This window comes from Schistocerca cancellata, chromosome 1 (genome assembly GCF_023864275.1).
Source record: "Schistocerca cancellata isolate TAMUIC-IGC-003103 chromosome 1, iqSchCanc2.1, whole genome shotgun sequence".
NCBI classification, from domain to species: domain Eukaryota; kingdom Metazoa; phylum Arthropoda; class Insecta; order Orthoptera; family Acrididae; genus Schistocerca; species Schistocerca cancellata.
In genome coordinates, this window is record NC_064626.1 from 328,258,776 (window position 1) to 328,281,427 (window position 22,652).

Genomic DNA, 22,652 nt, shown 5'->3' on the forward strand with positions numbered 1-22,652 from the left:
GCTTTGATGTTTCTGCTCACTGAAATGTTTAATCAGTTTACAGTTATTGGTATGCGCACGACCGACTTTTCAAATGGTTCAAATGGCTCTGAGCACTATGGGACTTAACATCTGAGGTCATCACTCCACCAGACTTAGAACTACTTAAACCTAACTAATCTAAGGACATCACCGAAGAAGTATTCGAACCTGCGACCGACTTTTCTCGCTATTTATATTTGTTAGACAAATGATATATATTTGTATCGGAATTATCATTCTAACTAAAGTGAATTTAGGAGATCTGCTTGGTTTTCGTTGCTAAGAATGATTAACAACCTAATATGTGCCGCGGTGACTGCTAAGCGGCGAATGGAATGTGCAGGGGACGGTCGCAAAGTTTCAAAGCGGCGTAATTACTTGTCCGTAAAAGTCCTGCGGCAAGTATAGATCGATTCAGCCCTGCGGCTTTGTTGCGGGCTCAGTCAGACATGTGGCAGCGATGCGATAATGACACCGTAAAAGTCTGCCCCAGAGAAACCTGGAGCGCTTAGAGAGGGCTCGACGGCGCATACTTTGCCGCTTAGCGAGTTACTGGCTGGTTATTGGCCTATAACAATATCGACGGCGAGGTTATTGCGCGTTAATCTGTCCGGCAGATTGCGTTAGGGGCGGACGCAGTGCCGACTCAGCGCAGCGGAGCGCGGCTCCCGTGCTCCGATTGACAGTAAATTAGCCAGACGCGCATCGCTTTATGCGGCCAACTCAAAGGGCCGCACGGCTGGCTACCCTGTATGCTACACCGCTGTCTCCACGGACGCTGTGCGCGGTGGCCTACGCGGAAGGGGCACCAAACTACGATACTCTCTCGGTCGTGCCCTGCGGAATACACAATCACCCACCTCTGTCCATCATAGATTCGCTAAGTATTTAATCCTAGTTAATTTATATCCTCCAACACCTTTCGTTAAATCTGTCCTGCGCCAGATTGAGGTATTTATTACTCCCTGTACAAATTTCTGATCATTACCACGAAAAAAAAAGAATAGGTGCAACTACGAAACTTAAAGTTTATCCTTCTCCACGTATTCGCTTTTCAGTGCGATACTTGTTTCCCAACGGTGGATGCCGGATGGCTTGGTAGAGACATTGGTTGTCAGACGCAGCGTGTGTAAATGCACCTGTGCAGAATGAAATGGGTCGTTGTCGTGAAGGGAAAATACTACCTTGCATAGCATCCAGCAGCGCTTCGTCTTGCCATCTGCCAGTAAACTCGTCAGGAAATCTTCGAGCATGTTCCTATGACGGCTTGCCTCTTAACAGCATAATACACTCCTGGAAATTGAAATAAGAACACCGTGAATTCATTGTCCCAGGAAGGGGAAACTTTATTGACACATTCCTGGGGTCAGATACATCACATGATCACACTGACAGAACCACAGGCACATAGACACAGGCAACAGAGCATGCACAATGTCGGCACTAGTACAGTGTATATCCACCTTTCGCAGCAATGCAGGCTGCTATTCTCCCATGGAGACGATCGTAGAGATGCTGGATGTAGTCCTGTGGAACGGCTTGCCATGCCATTTCCACCTGGCGCCTCAGTTGGACCAGCGTTCGTGCTGGACGTGCAGACCGCGTGAGACGACGCTTCATCCAGTCCCAAACATGCTCAATGGGGGACAGATCCGGAGATCTTGCTGGCCAGGGTAGTTGACTTACACCTTCTAGAGCACGTTGGGTGGCACGGGATACATGCGGACGTGCATTGTCCTGTTGGAACAGCAAGTTCCCTTGCCGGTCTAGGAATGGTAGAACGATGGGTTCGATGACGGTTTGGATGTACCGTGCACTATTCAGTGTCCCCTCGACGATCACCAGTTGTGTACGGCCAGTGTAGGAGATCGCTCCCCACACCATGATGCCGGGTGTTGGCCCTGTGTGCCTCGGTCGTATGCAGTCCTGATTGTGGCGCTCACCTGCACGGCCCAAACACGCATACGATCATCATTGGCACCAAGGCAGAAGCGACTCTCATCGCTGAAGACGACACGTCTCCATTCGTCCCTCCATTCACGCCTGTCGCGACACCACTGGAGGCGGGCTGCACGATGTTGGGGAGTGAGCGGAAGACGGCCTAACGGTGTGCGGGACCGTATCCCAGCTTCATGGAGACGGTTGCGAATGGTCCTCGCCGATACCCCAGGAGCAACAGTGTCCCTAATTTGCTGGGAAGTGGCGGTGCGGTCCCCTACGGCACTGCGTAGGATCCTACGGTCTTGGCGTGCATCCGTGCGTCGCTGCGGTCCGGTCCCAGGTCGACGGGCACGTGCACCTTCCGCCGACCACTGGCGACAACATCGATGTACTGTGGAGACCTCACGCCCCACGTGTTGAGCAATTCGGCGGTACGTCCACCCGGCCTCCCGCATGCCCACTATACGCCCTCGCTCAAAGTCCGTCAACTGCACATACGGTTCACGTCCACGCTGTCGCGGCATGCTACCAGTGTTAAAGACTGCGATGGAGCTCCGTATGCCACGGCAAACTGGCTGACACTGACGGCGGCGGTGCACAAATGCTGCGCAGCTAGCGCCATTCGACGGCCAACACCGCGGTTCCTGGTGTGTCCGCTGTGCCGTGCGTGTGATCATTGCTTGTACAGCCCTCTCGCAGTGTCCGGAGCAAGTATGGTGGGTCTGACACACCGGTGTCAATGTGTTCTTTTTTCCATTTCCAGGAGTGTATTTGAGCAACACACCATGGCATACCCAGAGAAACACTCAGCGTCACCTCGCCCGATAATAGTTGGGTCTTCTTTTGCTCGGGATCGTAGTCAGCGTCACCTTGCCCGATAATAGTTGGGTCTTCTTTTGCTCGGGATCGTAGTGATACACCCAATACTGGTCCACGGTGATGAAGCAGCTAAAGAATTCATCTAGACTAGAATGATACAGTGCCTCTGCTGTTGCTGTCCGGCTAGTTTTTCGAATGGATGTGAACATCTGCTGGACCCAGAATGCGGCCGCATTTACCACGTTTAAAATTTGAAAAACGTTCAAAATTAATCTATGATTCATTTTCTATGTTTTCCTCTATTACTTCAATTTTGATACGCCAGACCAGTATCTCAGCTTTCTTGCTACTCCTGGTTCCTCAAAGAGAGAGTGTGTGCGACTTCGTTCTTCGTTATCCAAACTTGTCTGACCACACTAGAGGTGTCTGTTCCATCTGACCACTGTGATATATAATGGTACATTGATGCCATGAACTTTTACCATCCCAGCAGGGATTACTTGTGGTCTTGCTCCACTTCGAATGCAGAAAACGATACTGCACTTCATCAATGGGTTGCGGTATTTTGGGGTCAAAGTGGTAAATTAGATAAAATGTCCTAGAACGTACGCTGTCATACTATTGTACGGTATTGTGTAGAGGGGAATTCACTGTATATCAGTACTGCAGACATGCACTTGCAAATAAACAAAAACGTCTTCCTGGAGACAATTAAATTTATTACTATGTTGGTACACTTACTTTCTGCTAGAGAATTTACAATATCCACTACCTTTTGTATATCTGTTTCGCACTAAACTGCGTCTTTCGTTATTCCATGGATCTGGCTACGAACAGTAGATGACTTCCTTTTTGTGAAAGTAATGCTGAGGAAAAGTACAAAATAAGCTCGCTACACCAGCATTCAGAATAGTTTGAGGAATTTGGAGGCGGGCACTATACAACAACCACCCCACGCCTGCCCAGCTTACGTTTGCAAAGAACCGAGAGAAACACAGCCTTATTATGTGGAGAGAAATTTATTCAATATCTGCTACAAAGTTCCTGCATAAAAATGTTAGGATCAAAAATTGTAGGAAAATAATGGTTTTTCTGAAACGAAACGTAAACTTTTCAGATGTTTTCGAAGAGTAGGAAGTTACATAGAACTACATCCAAATTTTATACCGGTTCGTTCCCCTCCATATCTCCATTCTCTGCAGTATCAGTTATGAGAAACCTTCTGTTCGGATATCATATTGATTTTGCCCTCGATGGCTACTGGTCAGGTTATCCGTGCCTACACGCGTACAACTACGACGACTCCCAACATTCGAAATTGAAACAGTGGTTTCTTCGTTACGTAAGAGGCTTTGCAGCAAGTGGAGCATATTTTTCTGAATAATGATAGACTTTATTACGGCCTATAGAGAACCATGAAAGAAGATTTCATGTTACTTTCATTACATGAAAATTGCTTATTGATTTTCGTTCAAACCTTTTTTTTATCCGACTGTTCCTCTGCAAATCACCTAACGTCAGTCTCTCAGTATATACCGTTCTTCAACTGAGTCTTATGTTTCCTTTACCTTTTATTTATTTTATTGTCGATCGCTGTGAATATATACCATGTTTATAGAGAAAAATGTCACCAATTTAAATTGAATATGTAGTGCAGATTTTCATTTGTAGCAGCGTTTCCTTGTTCGACCTGCTTCATAAACAGGTGAATGAATAAAAGCTATTCTTTCATTAATAATGTTTCGTTTGTAATAATCTCAGTGATTTCTTCCTTTTTATAAATTCCACATTTTACTTTCTTTAGTATCTTCATTCATCATCTCATGCTTTTGCGTTTAGTTTGGTATTTTAGTTTTTCGTAGTTCTCCATGCTGCAATAGAACGTATTTTTGGCATTATTTTCTGACAAAACTAGTGAGTTATTATAGCTCTTCCCATTTTATGTCTATACTAAAGGTGTTAGTGATTTCAAGTGTATTGCAAATTTTATAGAAGGTTTAGAACTTGCTCGCTGCAGTAAAGCCAACGACACATAATTATTTCCTGAAAGAGCCAAGTACACTGCCTCCCGAATAAAGTGAAGCAAGTAGAAGAGAAGAACGAAATGGAACTTCACGGACTGAGAGGATATGCGGTGTAATTTTGTTGATTACAATATTAAGTAAAATTTTCAAAGTCCTTGGCAGTATGAGCCCATTTATCAATATGACGTTGGACCCATTCTGGGGTGGATGCGTGAACTGATTCTGTTGGGAAGAGTGTCATAAATGTTTTGTATCCTCCCTTGCAGCAATATGGCCCACAACTCTTGTAACCGGTCATTGGTATCCTGAATGCTGGAACTGGGAAGAAAAGCCCGAGCTGGTCTCACACATGTTCTATCGGTGACAGATATGGCGATCTTTCTGGCCGTGGAAGAACCTCAGCATCATGCAAACAGTTCATACAGATACATTCCATATGTGGGCGAGCATTGTCCTGTTGAAAAATGGCACCATGATACAGACGCGTGAGCGGTAATACGTCAGGACGCAAGGTGTCTGTGACATACCTCTGTGTCGTCAGAGTTCCCTCAGTTACTAGCAGCCGTCACCTGAAGTCATACACGATGGCTTCCCAAAATGTGACACCAGGAGTACCCCTCTAAAAATTGGTATTATGTGACCTCTCCCCAGATTTTCACCATAATCGCCGACGATGGTAATATGTGGTAGTGCCGAAACGCAATTCAAAGCGACGTCATTCAACAGCAGTCCTCACATCATGAACATGGCACAGCCTTTCTTATTTTGGTGTCTACGACGGCCTATCCGCAGGAGAATAATTTCTGATTGCTGCTAGTTTCCCACCAATGGTGCGGGGTGACACAGAATGATGGAAGTAGTCCATTACTTGTTCGTATAACAGGCACAATGTGAAGGGTTACGATGTGTTCGGCGCACAATACCGTGATCCTCCATTGTGATGGTCAGACCGGAAACTTGAGGACGACTATGCCTAGCCTCATGTTCCCTTGCAGCCCAGTATCGGGCCAACTCCACATCTTAATGATATTGCATGATTCGACCAGGCGGACAAATGTAGTCCCAACATAAGGCCTCTTTCAAACTTTGTCAACGCTGATAACGCTCTCTCAGACGCGTACGTGACATCTATAGTCCAGTTATAGGATTCTACGGCTTATATGAAATACTTCCTACATTCTTAGAAGATACTGTGCTTGTAATAAACCAACAGTTTACATATTTCAAACTTACTTTCTTAGCCATGGTTAATACATGAACCAGTTTCTTCTTTCGGAACATGCTTTTCTGCTTAGCTTCATGTTGTAAGTAACGAACATTACACTTCTCTGCTCGTCTTACCTTTTTACTTAAAGCAAATATGTGAGTAACTGAAATGAAGGTACCACAACGCGTTGCTTTTGGGCTGTCCGAGAAACAGTTTTTGTGCTAGTTTGGTTTTTATCACATACAGAGGAGTCTGATTCAACAGCTGCTTTATAAACTTTAGAAGTTTCTTCACTCGCTACTTAGTCTGTGAACCATCAATAACAAGCACGTAGGATGCACACTAAAAGCATCACACTGACTAGTAGAAAAGTAACGTCACACCGCGTTACGAGTATGTCACTTGAATACCCTTGGAATTAGTAGGTAAGGCTTCGGATGAGCCAAGTCGTAGTATTACAGGCTATTTACAAGGTAACTGCATCCAACAGAGAGAAGCGGGGGAGGGAAGCCCGGTCAGAGCTTCCTGTGTTCTGGCCCCCACCACAGTGGCGTGACGTCAGAGTTAGCCGGCTAATGCACATTTCGCAGGCCTAGGGCGGCCTAGGTGCTAAGTGGCCTTTGCGGCCGCATGACAGAGTACACACACTCCCGTTATTAATGGCTTTAATAACAACACTCGCGGCAAGCCGGCACTGCCTTGCTACAATAACGCCGAGGGGTCTTCGCTGCACAATAGCCTGGAGCAGTCCGCGGCCTAACCGTAACAGAACTCCTCCCCCTCCCCCTCCTCCTCTCCCCACCCAGCTTCCTCCAACAAGATTCAGGAGGTTATTCCTTGCTCTAGTGCTTACTGTCGCCAAATTCAGAAAAGCGTTCTGTTGTGTGAAGTTGGTTACATACATTAGATTTTGCTTCATTGAACTTCGTGTCTTCAGATACGGACACTGTATTTATATTAAATGAATGACACAGAAATATTCATATAACCTTAAGCGAAAATTTCATGGACTGTAAATTTTTTTTCAGTGAGTTTTACATTTATCTATTGATTGAAGCCGGTCGGAGTGGCCGAGCGGTTCTAGGCGCTACAGTCTGGAACCGCGCGACCGCTACGGTTGCAGGTTCGAATCCTGCCTTGGGAATGGATGTGTGTGATGTCCTTAGGTTAGTTAGGTTTAAGTAGTTCTAAGTTCTAGTGGACTGATGACCTCAGATGTCAAGTCTCATAGTGCTCAGAGACATCTGAACCATTTTTTATTGATTGAAGACGTTGACAAGCCCAGCGTTCTGAAATCACTGAACGACGCAGCGAGAAAAAACAGATTGCAAATTAACTGGGTAGCAGCCCACCTTTCCTACCGAACAGTAACCCCGTTCCATGAAATTAGTATTGGTGCAATTCTGTACAACCTATAGTGCAAGTGGTTAGATCGCCTGCGAGATCACTGCAGCAAACAATCGAGCCGTACACTGATGTATTACGTTCGTGAGCATCTCAACGAAATACCAAAGCTGTTCTGACCCACCGGCAAATCGAAACAGTTACTGACTGCTAAGTACGCTTACTGTGCTGAAATCACTTCGTACTCCTAAGTTATTAGTACAACTGTTAACGCAAATACTCTAACATGCAGCCTGATGACACAGGAACGTCATAGCGTTGCGGTGACACAGAAACTAAACTCCCAGAGCAGTACAAGAGGCTAGTGAAGAACAAAGTTGCAGATATAAACATTTTCAAGCAATACGCAATGACGTCGGCTGCTTAACAAAAATGGTTCAAATGGCTCTGAGCACTATGGGACTTAACATATGAGGTCGTCAGTCCTCTAGAACTTAGAACTACTTAAACCTAACTAACCTAAGGGCATCACACACATCCATGCCCGAGGCAGGATTCGAACCTGCGACCGTAGCAGTCGCGCGGTTCCAGACTGAAGCGCCTAGAACCGCTCGCCCACAACAGCATGCATATAAAGATATTTATTCATCTGTGTCTTCGTTTATATTCGATATATACTATTCGGAAGAAATTGGTTAAATATTTACTGTGTTTTAGAAAGCACAGAGACATTAGGCTACTGGCCTACCTTTTGTTCTATTTCTTTGATATATGTTTATTTGATTTGTGTGATTTAATAACATGTGTTAGAGCGTGTTCATGGTCCAGCCATAGGAATATTTATTTAATTTCAAGTAATTTAAATGTAAATCCAGTTTTTCTAATGTGTTTTTTTATGTTTGTGAGTTTGCTTTGGCTTGAAGACAGCAGCCAGAAACTTTCTAAAAACCTTTCTTTCACTACATGTCACAGAGTGCATTCTAATTGTTTGTACGAAAAATGTAGATTTCTGCTCGGGAACTTATCATTATACTATTGAAACAGAAATAAAATACAATAAGTCTGTGTTAGAATGCATGAGTTCTTGGTGAATTTAAATGAGGTCATCTCGATTTATCATTCTAGTGACAGCGTTGTCTTGGTATATTGTTTCAGTACCATTACTGGTAATCTCCACATGGCAGACTTGTACAATCGTTGCATTCAAGGCAATATTCATATTCTACTGACACTCAGAGAAGATTTCCTCACTCGCATATTCGGTTACAAAAAATCCTCCTCGACTTTAGTGATTTATCAACAGGTACAATAAAAAAAGTGATTTTAACAGAACAGCACAAAAAATTAAAGGTTTACTTCATAATCAATTGCTCTCTGACTCAAATATAGAGTTTTAGCCTTTACAGTCTATCCTCTTCTCTCCAAGACTATCACAAGCGAGGAAGTATTTTAAATGGTAAATATATGACGGTGGTGGTGAGGGAATTCGTGATCAATAGCTGAATCTCTGTGCAGTTATCAGGAACAACTGTCGGCGTTATGATTCGTCATTGCAGCATATATGTACCGAGTGTAACCAATAATCGGTTTCCTATGCTGTAGTTCTGTTGACAGTTTCAGAGAATATGCTGAGGCACAGGCAATTTACAGACCCTGTGATGTTCGGATGCAGTCGCTACGTCCCTTCAGAATGAATTTCAATGTGGCTGGCATTTCAGAATCCTTGTGAAAGAGAAACGTACATTCAGGATTGCCAGCTGCCCAACCACTGGTTGTTAACCCGCTTAGTATACTAATTTCGAATGTATTTCAATTACACTGCGAACAGAGCAACCTCTCAATAGCTAGCCACCTGTTTGTGACGAGGGCAGTAAACAGTTAAGGACTTATTAAAAAATAACTGAACTCTACCGGAGTTGTACCTTTCTCAAAACATCGCTAGCATTCACTGTTTGGGATTATGGCGCGTACGAAGCTACGTAAACAACACACGACAGCTGGAAAGGCGGAATGGCCGAGAGTAAACAGCAGCAGCACAATAGGGCAGTTCCAAAGCGCGCTGTTCTAGCGGGCGCCCCGTGTTGTCCGTGTGCTTTCTGCCGTGAAATTAGTTTCAGTTTGTCCCGCAAAGCTTATTTGCTATGGAATTCGGCTGATGAGTGAATAAATTCTGAATGCAGTTGCGCACTGTTTCGATGGAATCGCAGTTTGTAATATTTACGTAATACTGTTCATGCTATAACACAGAATCTGAAACGGGATTAAAAATTCGATAGGAGCACAATTCGCTTTTTTTTAAGTGAGATAATCAGTGACAACGGTAAATTATGCAAGTGTTTATTCCTGTTACTGTGCTGCTCATTTGCACTTATTTACACTTTTAAAATCGGGGAGAAATACAATGAATCGATTCTCGGCCGATTTTGAAGTCTACACGGGCACCTGTATGATGTAAACGAATATTTTATCTGTAATCCGGATAAATTTTATGTTTCTTCTTTTTTAGCTATCAGCTAGCTATTGTAAAATCCAGTAACAATTCGACTCGAAATAGATGTATAAGTAACCAGTCTTCCTCACTAAAAACTAATTGTCTGTAAATATTGATAGAGCATTCTTGGGTGGATTATGTTTCGAAACTGAAGTCGACCTTTGTTTATCTCTGTCTACTGGCACTATCTTCTCCCGTCGTAGTGACTGAATATTACTTTACACCTTTTACTCTATTAGTCATAACTTTAATTTAAATTCTTAGAATTTATCGCCAGAATTCGAATTGAGATCTTAAATTTTACACGATATACTGAAAAAAATATTTTATTTTATAAAACGAGAATTATTTTAGGTGCAACAAGAAGTACGAAAATATACATCTTAAGAAACAATGATGAAATCCGTCAGAACTTAGGAAAAATAACAGAAACAGTAAGGACATAAGTGAGAAGTGTTAGGTGGTTACACAGCGTGATTAACACAAGGAGGAAAAACTGCATCTTCCGATATTTATATCAAAAGAACTTAATCATAAGCTCTACCAGAAAAAATAAAAAGAAAACAGCTCTAGAAATATACGACATAAGAAACGAAGCAGCAGAATGAAGCGTTTCGTTACGACGAGGAATTATAACATGAGAAACTGAAGAATGAAGTAGTCTTACGAACAAGTAGAGACACACTTAAATTTTAAAAAGGACACTGTATGAAAAGAAAACCACCATTTAGAACGGTTTGACACTAGCATATTTTTTTGTATCGTTGCTGTGAAAAAGAAACAAAACATATATTTAGGAATACCAAGGATGTGTAGTGGCCATTCCAGGGTGTCCATACTATGACGTCAGAATTATATACATGCCTCGAAATATGTGAGTGCCGTACAGTGACACTGGAAGCATCTTTATGTTTTTACAGCCCACTCCAGAGAAGCATTGGAAGTTATCCTTTGTGACAGAACGCCATGGCGCCACGCGTGAACGTAGAGGGTAAAAATGTACTAAGTGTACTAAGTGTTTAGAGGAGACAAAGAGAAACACTGTTTTTAAGCGACAAAAATGTCACATGAACACTATTTCCCCGTTAGTGGCTCCATGAATATTTTTACATTATGATGTTCACTGGTTCAAACTGCCGTGATACGAGTGTAGTTTTACTGATGTTGTTGACAATGCCATCCGTTTACATTATGCACAGCTGGAAACATTGCACTCATTAGCGTCGGAGACACTTAGCTCCTTGGTCATGAATCGAATGGTGGTGCTAGGCTGATCCCGGCGGAGGTTCGAGTCCTCCCTCGGGCATGGGTGTGTGTTTGTCCTTAGGATAATTTAGGTTAAGTAGTGTGTAAGCTTAGGGACTGATGACCTTAGCAGTTAAGTCCCATAAGATTTCACACACATTAAACATTTTTGTGGTGCTAGGGTTGCCCTCAATTCGCTGTAACACAACTTCCTCGTACTGAAAGTTCGCTCATTGCAAAGTCTACCAGTTTTGGTTAGGTCTAAAGAATCCTTTTTCACGAAGGTGGTTACAGGTTCTTTGAAATATGAAACGATTTCGTAACGTCCTTCCTGGAAATCGTTCTGAATGCCGGCTCGACTGTTGCAACGTTCATGCCTATAAATGAGACACATGCCACCTTACTCGGTTCTAGTGTAGTCAGCCATCAAAAACCTGTACACAACGATTGAAACTTTCATGTAAACTTTCATGTAAACAGTAGTAAATGTTTATCCAGGGACGTGGACAATGCTAGCAGTAACGAAAAGTGCCTTTCCTAATAGTAAGATGTAATTCTGTTGCAAATCAGACTCCAGTGTCACCGTGTTGCATACGAAGCACTCAAAACAAGTGTGAACGTTGGCCTAAGGGAATTCGTGTGTCAACACCTTCAACTAGAGGGGAAACGGTGCAACATTGACATTTTTTTGTCACGTAACGAAAGTTTTCCTTTTTATCTTCTTTAGTAAATCTACAAATCTGATCCTCATGCTTCTTGTCAGCCGAATGTAGGGCCGCTTGCTCCGATGTTTAAGGTCACAGACAGTTTTCTACACGAGCCTTATGATTCAGGGCCGGTTTCATATGAACGCGAGATAGTGAACTGGAGCTGTCGCAGTAAGTTGGGCGAAGTGTGGCAGCGAAGGAAGCGGCGCGTGTGGCCAGCAGATATTCGCTAGCGGTGGTGAGCCCCCTCGACGGCATCCGGCGGCCCTGCAGAAGGGCGGGATCGGGCGACGGGCGCTGTTACTCGCGGCTCAACCGGGATTTCCAGGCGGCGCGCTGCTCAGCCAGAGATAATAAACATCCAGCGGCGCGCACAGCCCTACGGCAAACGCGGCGGAGTGCTGCCTCTCCCGAGTTACGACTACCACGCACCATCTCAAAAAAACAAAGAAAGAAAGAATGAACAGCAGTCCATAAATGAAACAAGTAAGGAGTTAACACGCAAATAGTTAATTGAGAGTAAGCTCCACTGACGGTCTGTAAAAGAGTTAAGAGGCACTTCAATAAAACAAAAACTGTGCGGGCGTTCCCAGCGTGATGTGATCCACTGGCGAAATCGAACATCTGCAGTACCCACACTAGTTCTGTGTCCTGAGTCACAAGCAAAGACACAGACTATTATATTACTAAACTGCTAACCTCGGGCCTGGTCCTATCTGCAGGTTGCCTATCCTATAGCTCCCAGAAGTAATAAGAATTTGACTTTAAATATTTCATATAATTACTAACCGAATTTTAAAAATTTAAAATGCCTTCATAATTTACTCATTAAGAGGTACAAGCTTATGTTAAAGGTGTAACACGGTAAAATTTAAAAACTCTATATACGTCATGATGCGTAGATTAGGCATTATTTACCCAGTATTTGAAAATGATAGTACTTAGCGACTTCCAGCAAACTTCGCACATAATTTCCTTTGCGAAATTTTTTGTCGCTGGACCCCCTCCTCGCTCCCACACACACACAAACTGATGAAACGCAAAAAGTTTATCGCTTACTACATTTTCGCTATTCATGCAGTAACAACTTCAGCGTCAGGTATCTGAAAACACGTGCAAAATTATATCACTGTACGACAAATACTTCAGGAGATACGACGTCATAAAAATTGAGGTGCATGGAAAACTACTTTTTCGTTAAAAAATTACCCACCCTATATTCATCTAGTGTTTCATAATAACAGCACTTGTCTTCCTACAAACTTCATCATAATTTCAAACCTTCTTTAAACTTTTTCTTGCTTACATGATTAACGTCAAATATTTAACACAGCCGGCTGGTGTGGCCGAGCGGTTCTAGGCGCTTCAGTCTGGAACCGCGCAAACCGCTACGGTCGCAGGTTCGAATCCTACCTCGGGCATGGATGTGTGTGATGTCCTTAGGTTAGTTAGGTTTAAGTAGTCTAAGTTCTAGGGGACTGATGACCTCAGAAGTTAAGTCCCATAGTGCTCAGAGCCATTTTAACCATTTTTTTATTTAACACATTTACTCATTTGTAAAGTAATCAGAAGTTTGAAACCGTTACATACACAGAAGCCCTATTCATTAAAGAATCGGGGCTTGACTGTATAATATTAAATTGTTACATGATTATTAGCCGAAACCAGGCTCTTCCTAGTGCTACATTTACTACTCTTGATGATTTTGTGAAGAAGTCTGAGAACTTCGGAAGATTTTTTACAGAAATCTGCAGAGAAAGCCAGCGTCCATCTACAGAATTAGCATTTTGTTGCTTGTTAAACGAGTGACAGGAACAGATCTGTTACAGCACATGGCCGCACTATCCATGTAACGTTTGATATTGCTCTTCCAGCTGTTTTAAGATGTAATTACAGCAGTAATAGAATGATCTCGTGTGGACGTACTAGATGAACCCGAGTTCCATAAACAATATTTCAGAGCTTGTTTAGTGATATTTTCTGAGTGTTTTGATACGGCATACCCATCGTCTCCGACGATTCTTATCAGGTAATGGTGTAATTTTGTTTTATTCTGTTTCTTACCACAACTGTCTTTGTTTCTTTGAAAATATTGTCACAACAGAGAAAACAAATGTGGTGTAGGATCATACAAAGTTACAGTACGAGATAGAGTGTACTACAACAAGGCTTAGATGAAATATGTACACAGCAACGTCGTCGTCATCACTACGGGAACAACTCAGCATACCGTCTTTCAGCTGCTCTTCCATTGCACTCAGTTAATCTACACTCGAGCTGTTTACCGGCCAACTCTACATCAGTAAACATATCCATACAGCTGTGTGTCACAGCTAACGTACAATTAATGCCGGAAAAACACAACGGAGCAGTAGTGAATGCAAGCTCGAGAGTGAAGAGTGATGTTTGCAGAAGCTGACATACTTCCAAGTCACTAGTTGTAAAACTGATTTTTATTATCCATCTAGATTGCTTTAATTATGAAAAAATACCTCTTTCGTTTCCACATGAACCATCCTCAGAGCTGATTGATTCGGTTACAAGAAATATCCCCTGTCGCAACACGTAGATTTGGAGACAAGTTCGACAGGTTACTTTTGTATCCAGGACAATCAGCTCATGCGATAGTTCATGTGGAACCGAACCGGTTACTTGAAAAAGTTAAAGCATTGTAGACGGACAACCAAAATTATAAGCCTAATGTGGACTTTACTGTTACCGACACTAAGGACCTTGGTTAAATGGAAGAAAAATAGTTTCCAATGTTCGCATATTTGCTCTGTTTTCATTGGAACACAGATAAAAAGATTGCAGGAGCCACTGGACTAAGGCTGAACATATATTTGTGCCATTGATCTGAATTGAGTGAACCCGTTCGATGTGTAGATCGCCCCATACGACTCATATTATTTAATGACTGTGCCCAAAGGAAACAGAAAGAGAAGGGATGGTGTTAACAAGTGAGTAAAGTGTATGGTTCTTGATGATCTTAATAGTGCTGAGTGAGATCAAAGAGTTCATTTGTAAATATTGAAGTGAAAGAGCGATAACTGAGACCATCATTTATTACAAAATATTCCACAGGAGGTTCAGCTCACACACTGGAGATGTGTAGAAATCGGAATATAATACCCGTATAATTACACAGTTGCTACATACCGAATGACAAGGTTCACAGGAGAGCCAATAACATAAAGAGTCCGTCAGAAAAATGTATACACCCTTTAAGAAACGAAAAGCATTATTTATGTGTTTATTTAAAATGTATTCACACTTTAAGGAACGAAAAGTATTATTTATGTGTTTATTTTACATTTAATAATTGTTCACACAAGTTGTACAACCTTCAGTTTAGCACATGGCTACTTTAAACGTTCGAAACAACGAGCGATCGCCACAACTACGTCAGTCTGTGTTACGGTGGAGATAGCTGCACACGTTGCTGTAATCTCCTGGCGAAGTTCCTCCAGCGTGCGTGGCTTACATCGATAGAAATTATCTTTCACAGTTCCCCACAAGTAAAGGTCCATAGATGTTAGATCTGACGATAATGGAGGGAACTCAATAGGTCTTCTTCGTCCAATCGGAAAATTGTCATCCAGGAAAGCGCGTACGGCTACGTGGTAGTGTGGTGGCGCGCCATCCTGTTGGTAGGAGACGTCTTCATCAGCTCCATAAAGCGCACGTATGCCTGGCAAAATTGGTATGCGTAACATTTTCAGGTACACTTCTCCAGTGACAGTAGCATCAAAGAAAAAGGGTCCTACTAAGACCCTAGATGATAGTCCACACCACACATGAACCCCTGGTAGATTGACCGCTTCATTCACATAAACATGCGGATTTTCCGGTGTGGTGTACACGCTGTTATACCGATTCAAGGTTCCATGAGATTTAAATTGTGCCTCGTCACTCCACACTGCCTTCGTCAACGTCTGGAAAGGTACGCTATCCGTGCTGGAGGGTGGATGAGGAAGAACGATCCAGTGAAGTTTTGTGAGTTCCTCTCGGGTGCGCAGACTTGTGAGAAGCCTTGCTTTGTCATAGGGAAGGACGAGTTCGTTTGTATTTTCTTCAGTTTATTGAGGGTAGGGGAATACACACCAAAGCCTGATCGTTGCATCATGAGGGACGACTTTTTTTTTTTTTTCATCAGTCTACTGACTGGCTTGATGCGGCCCACCACGAATTCCTTTCCTGTGCTAACCTCTTCATCTCAGAGTAGCACTTGCAACCTACGTCCTCAATTATTTGCTTGACGTATTCCAATCTCTGTCTTCCTCTACAGTTTTTGCCGTCTACAGCTCCCTCTAATACCATGGAAGTCATTCCCTCATGTCTTAGCAGATGTCCTATCATCCTGTCCCTTTTCCTTATCAGTGTTTTCCACATATCCCTTTCCTCTCCGATTCTGCGTAGAACCTCCTCATTCCTTACCTTATCAGTCCACCTAATTTTAAACATTCGTCTATAGCACCACATCTCAAATGCTTCGATTCTCTTCTGTTCCGGTTTTCCCACAGTCCATGTTTCACTACCACCCCAATTCTGTACTCCAGACGTACATCCTCAGAAATTTCTTCCTCAAATTAAGGCCGGTATTTGATATTAGTAGACTTCTCTAGGCCAGAAATGCCTTTTTTGCCATAGCGAGTCTGCTTTTGATGTCCTCCTTGCTCCGTCAGTCATTGCCTATTTTACTGCCTAGGTAGCAGAATTCCTTAACTTCATTGACTCCGTGACCATCAATCCTGATGTTAAGTTTCTCGCTGTTCTCATTTCTACTACTTCTCATTACTTTCGTCTTTCTTCTTCACTTTCACTCAGGATAGCAATGTCATCAGCGAATCGTATCACTGATATCCTTTCACCTTGTATTTTAATTCCACTCCTGAACCTTTCTTTTATTTCCATCATTGCTTCCTCGATGTACAGATTGAAGAGTAGGGGCGAAATCCTACAGCCTTGTCTTACACCCTTCTTAATACGAGCACTTCGTTCTTGATCGTCCACTCTTATTATTCCCTCTTGGTTGTTGTACATAATGTATATGACCCGTCTCTCCCTATAGCTTACCCCTACTTTTTTCCGAATCTCGAACAGCTTGCACCATTTTATATTGTCGAACGCTTTTTCCAGGTCGACAAATCCTATAAAAGTGTCTTGATGTTTCTTTAGCCTTAGAGGGAGGACATCAAACAGAAAAACCCCTTCAGAGACGCAGAAGACGCCGCCTTGGCTTTATCAGCTGAGGGTGCGGCTTTGAACTTTTTCTTGAGAAGGGAGGTGCTGTGGCACCACTCCACGGATTGCAGTTTCGTTTCTGGGTCGAAGTGATGAACCCGTGCTTCACCGCAGGTGATGATGTTCGACAAAACATTTTTACGATCAGCCTCCGCACAGATAATGTTTCTAATGTTTCGTTGCTCATTATGGTCTTCTTTTAGGAGGAGAGTGAGCCGTCGGGCACACACCTTTGAATACCCAAACTCTTGGAACAGTGTGTCAGCACTAGATATGTCTAGACGTGCTCGATTGTGATCCGTCGATCACCTCGAATGAGGGTGTCCGCACGTTTAGACATGGCAGGGGTCACAGCCGCATGCGGACAGTCGGCACGGGGGAGATCGACAGGTTTGCATGACTTGAGATGGTGACAAACGCCTCGCCCAAATATTCGTCGCGCTTCCACTCACTGACGGATCTCCGTTCATATTCTTCAAGCGCCTATGACTGTCTGCTTTGCTCTGCTTTTCCACCAAAATAAGCTCAATGACAGGTCTCGATTGGAAAGCACCTCCGTTACAGACGTCACTTTGAGGGGTTCGTGAAACAGAAGTGGGAATATTCCACGATGTGCCAAACCAAATACCCCATTTTTGCAACTGAACTGTGTTAATTACACTACTGGCCATTAAAATTGCTACACCACAAAGATGACGTGCTACAGACGCGAAATTTAACCGAGAGGAAGAAGATACTGTGTTATTCAAATGATTAGCTTTTCAGAGCATTCTAGCTTTTCAGAGCATTCACACAAGGTTGGCGCCGGTGGCGACACCTACAAGGTGCTGACATGAGGAAAGTTTCCAACCGATTTTTCATACAAACAGCAGTTGGCCGGCGTTGCCTGGTGAAACGTTGTTGTGATGCCTCGTGTGAGGAGGAGAAATGCGTACCATCACGTTTCATAAAGGTCAGATTGCAGCCGATCGCGATTGCGGTTTATCGTATCGCGACATTGCTGCTCATATTGGTCGAGATCCAATGACTGTTTGCAGAATATGGAATCGGTGGATTCAGGAGGGTAATATGGAACGCCCTGCTGGATGCCAACGGCCACGTATCACTAGCAATCGAGATGACAGGCATCTTATCCGCATGGCTGTAACGGATCGTACAGCCATGTCTCGATCCCTGGGTCAACAGATGGGGACGTTTGCAGGACGACGACCATCCGCACAAATAGTTCGACGACGTTTGCAGCAGCATGGACTATCAGCTCGGAGACCATGGCTGCGGTTACCCTTGACGCGGCATCACAGACAGGAGCGCCTGCGATGGTGTACTCAACGACGAACCTGGGTGCACGAATGGCCAAACGTCATTTTTTCGGCTGAATCCAGGTTCTGTTTACAGCATCATGATGGTCGCATCCGCATTTGGTGACATCGCGGTGAACGCACATTGGAAGCGTGTATTCGTCATCCCCATAGTGGCGTATCACCCGGCGTGATGGTATGGGGTGCCATTGGTTACACGTCTCGGTCACCTCTTGTTCGCATTGACGGCACTTTGAACAGTGGACGTTACATTAGAGATGTGTTACGACCCGTGGTTCTACCATTCATTCGATCCCTGCGAAACCATACATTTCAGGAGGATAATACACGACCGCATGTTGCAGGTCCTGTACGGCCCTTCTGGGTACAGAAAATGTTCGACTGCCGCCCTGGCCAGCACATTCTTCAGATCTCTCACCAATTGAAAACGTCTGGCCAATGGTGGCCGAGCAACTGGCTCATCACAATACGCCAGTCACCACTCTTGATGAACTGTGGTATCGTGTTGAAGCTGCATGGGCAGCTGTACCTGTACACGCCGTCCAAGATCTGTTTGACTCAATGCCCAGGCGTATCAAGGCCGTTATTACGGCCAGAGGTGGTTGTTCTGGGTACTGGTTTCTCAGGATCTATGCACCCAAATTGCGTGAAAATGTAATCACATGTCAGTTCTCGTATAATATATTTGTCCAATGAATCCCCTTTTATCATCTGCATTTCTTCTTGCTGTAGCAACTTTAATGGCCAGTAGTGTACTTAATGAACCGCAGTCGTATATCTAACATAAAGGCGGCACTATTTACCACATTTCTGTCTTCATCGGAAGTCGTATTGAAACACTTATCAGCTGAAAATGGACTTATTTCCTTACGTGCGTAGAGCACGACTACATAATAAAAACTAGTCAGATGTGGAAAGAGAAAAAAGCGAATTGCTAGAGGACCCCTACATTTCGTTAAAGTTTTTGCGCATCACCCAGATGTAAAGGGCCGACTCAGAGCGTGCCCCGGGGCTGCCACAGTCGCTGAGGAAGTGCGGGGCGCCGACGGGCCGCGGCCTCCACCGTACTGGCTGGAGGGCGAGAGGCGGCCCCGCGGGCGCTGCAGCCGCCGGGCTATTCTAATGGCCGGCGGCGGCTGAGCGGGGCCGTGATTGATGTCGCGAGGGTGCGGCGCCGCGCCGCGCCACGCCGGCCCGGGGCACGCCGGCTCGATACGGCACGGCACGGCACGCCGCCGCCACCAGGCCGCTCTCTACAGCTCCCTGAGCCACGCCACAAACACTCTCACAAGCTATTTCTACCCCACCGGACAACATCTCCTGGAGACATCAGGTTAAAATCATGCCACACCCCCCTCTAGCCTCGATCATGGCCTCTCTTCGGCCGATAAGACAGTGCAAGAGTTTCTTCTGGGATCTCATACCCCGCATGTCGTAGGCACTCACCGACAATTATACCCCGCAATGCTGCCAAATTACTGGGTACTTGACTACGACGTTTCACCCGCTATTCCAAATAATCCCATACACTAGTAATGCAACACACTTTTTTCCCCTGCCAACTTCGGTTGAAAAATGCGGAATTTGTTTTGTTACTTTGTGGAATATTCCTGCTTCATGCCCTATGGTTTCATGATATTCCGAAAGATGGCAACGCTATACATCGCCTTCAAAGTGACATCTCTAACAAAGGTGTGTTCCGAACAGACAGCTGTCACTAAATTTCTTTTGGCGGGAAACCAGAGCATCAAACATTAGGCGTTTGTAGAACGTCTACGGAATCCTGACAGTACACAAAACCACATTCAATCGTTGGGCGAGACGTCTGCCTTCATCGTAATAAGGTCGCCCAAACCTGTCCGAGGTCCTGTGTGCCATCCGGCCGCACACAGCTGTGACTCCTGCGATGTTGGAATGTGCGGAGACCCTCATTCGAGGTCATCAATCATATACTTCGCTGCTCTTCGCTCCTGAACTAGACTTCTCTGTTCGTGGTGCTGACACTCTTCATTGGATTGCTCTTCCTGCTCCACCCTACAGCCCGGATCTCGTACCTTCCGACTTCCATCTGTTTGGCGCAACGAATGATGCACTCCACGGGAAGCGGTACGTGGATACGGCAAGAACTTGGCTCCGACGTCGACCAGGAGAGTGGTACCATTCGGGCATACTCACCCTCCCAGTAATGTGGTGTATGACCGCTGCGTTGAACGGAGATTATGTTGAAATATGTATTTTAGCCAAAAGAGTGCAGAATAATATGGTGTATTGGAATCCTGGGTAAAATAAACATACTTTCAGAAAAAAAAGAGTTGCATTACTCATTGAGCTCACCTCGTATTGTCTGTGGAATTCAGATCGTTTGAATTAGTGGGCCATTCGAGTAGCCATAGTGTACTTGAGTGTTCGTCAAGCCAGTAATGTATACGTACAGCCGTATTCTTCGTGGAAGACCCACTCTTAACTGCACCAAAAAAAAAAGTGGCTCTGAGCACTATGGGACTTAACATCTGAGGTCATCAGTCCCCTAGAACCTAGAACTACTTAAACCTAACTAACCTAAGGACATCACACACATCCATGCCCGAGGCAGGATTCGAACCTGCGACGGTAGCTGGCGCGGTTCCAGACTGAAGCGCCTAGAACAGCTCGGCCACAGCGGACGGCCTCTTAATTACAGCTTAGTGGTTGGGATCCGCACCAGATCGTTTAAAGGAAGGCACAGAAGCAGTCTTCGTTCTTGCCAAATCCTACCTTGGCCAGCGAGGTCGCCAGATCTCTCCAAAAGTGAGAACGTTTGGATCATTGCGGACAGATCCTTCAACCATCTCGAGATTTTGAGGATCTAACGCGCTAATTGGACAGATTTTGACACGATATCCCCCAGAAGGACGTCCAACAGCTCCGTCAATCAGTGCCAAGTGGAATAACCGCTTGTACAATAGCCAGAGGTGGTCCGACGTTTTATTGACTTAGTATGTGAAGCTCTTGGAACATTATCAAATTTAGCTGCAATTTTAATCATTTATTTGTCTGTACTCGTACATCATATCTACGGATTTCCCTCCTATTCGCATAAATGCCTTTATTTTTTAATTTATACTGTATTGTTATCAATGACTGGAAATATAACCATTGATGTCCATATGTATGCAAACCCCTAGATAGTTGTAAACTGTTTTTGCAAAAGCATGGACACCTACATGTTCACTCTGCGATTCATACTTCAGTGTTTGGCAGAGAGCTCATCAAAACATTTCGAGACTATTGCTCTGCAATTCCACTCTCGGACCGCACGTGAGGAAAACGGATACTTCAATATTTCCATGAAACTGGTTACTTCTCTTATTTTATAGCGCTAATCTTTTCACCCTATGTAGATGGGAGTCAACAAAATATATTTGATTTCTGAGGAGCATCTTGGTGGCTGAAATTTCGTGGAAAGATTACGCCGGAACGACTTTCCTTTAACAATTGTCATCCCAACTTGCGCGTCATATCCGTCACATTTATTCTCTTTCTGGCGATAATACAAAAGGAGCTGCCCCACTGTAAACTTTTTCGAAGTCTTCCGTCAGTCCTACGTGGTAAGGATCCCATACCGCAAAGTCATCCTGCAGAAGAGTACGGACAAGCGTAATGTTTGGCTGGTATTTGGCTCTGAGCACTATGGGATTTAACTTCTGAGGTCATCAGTCCCCTAGAACTTAGAACTACTTAAACCTAACTAACCTAAGGACATCACACACATCCATGGCCGAGGCAGGATTCGAACCTGCGACCGTAGCGGTCGCGCGGTTCCAGACTATAGCGCCTAGAACCGCTCGGCCACTCCGGCCGGCGGCTGGTATTTTCCACCACGTTTTCTATGAGATGGTTCCAGTTTAAGTTGTTCGTAATTGTAATTCCGACGTGTATAGTTGAATTGAAAGTTTTTAAATTTGTGTGATTTAGCGTGTAACCGAAATTCAGTGGAGTCTTTTCATTACTCATTTGGATGATATCACAGTTTCGATTGTTTAGCGTCAACTTTACTTTTCTCACCATACAAATATGACGTCTATATCATTTTAGAATTGGTTTTGATCTTCTAATGACTTAACTAGACGGTAAACGCCTGCCCCATCTGCAGACGATCTAGGATAACTGCTCAGATTGTCTCCTAAACCGTTTATGTAGATCAAGAACAGCAGAGGGCCTACAACGCGTCCTTGGGCAACGGCAGATGTCACTTGTGTTTCACTCGATGACTTTCCATCAGTTACTATGGACTGTGACCTTTCTGGCAGA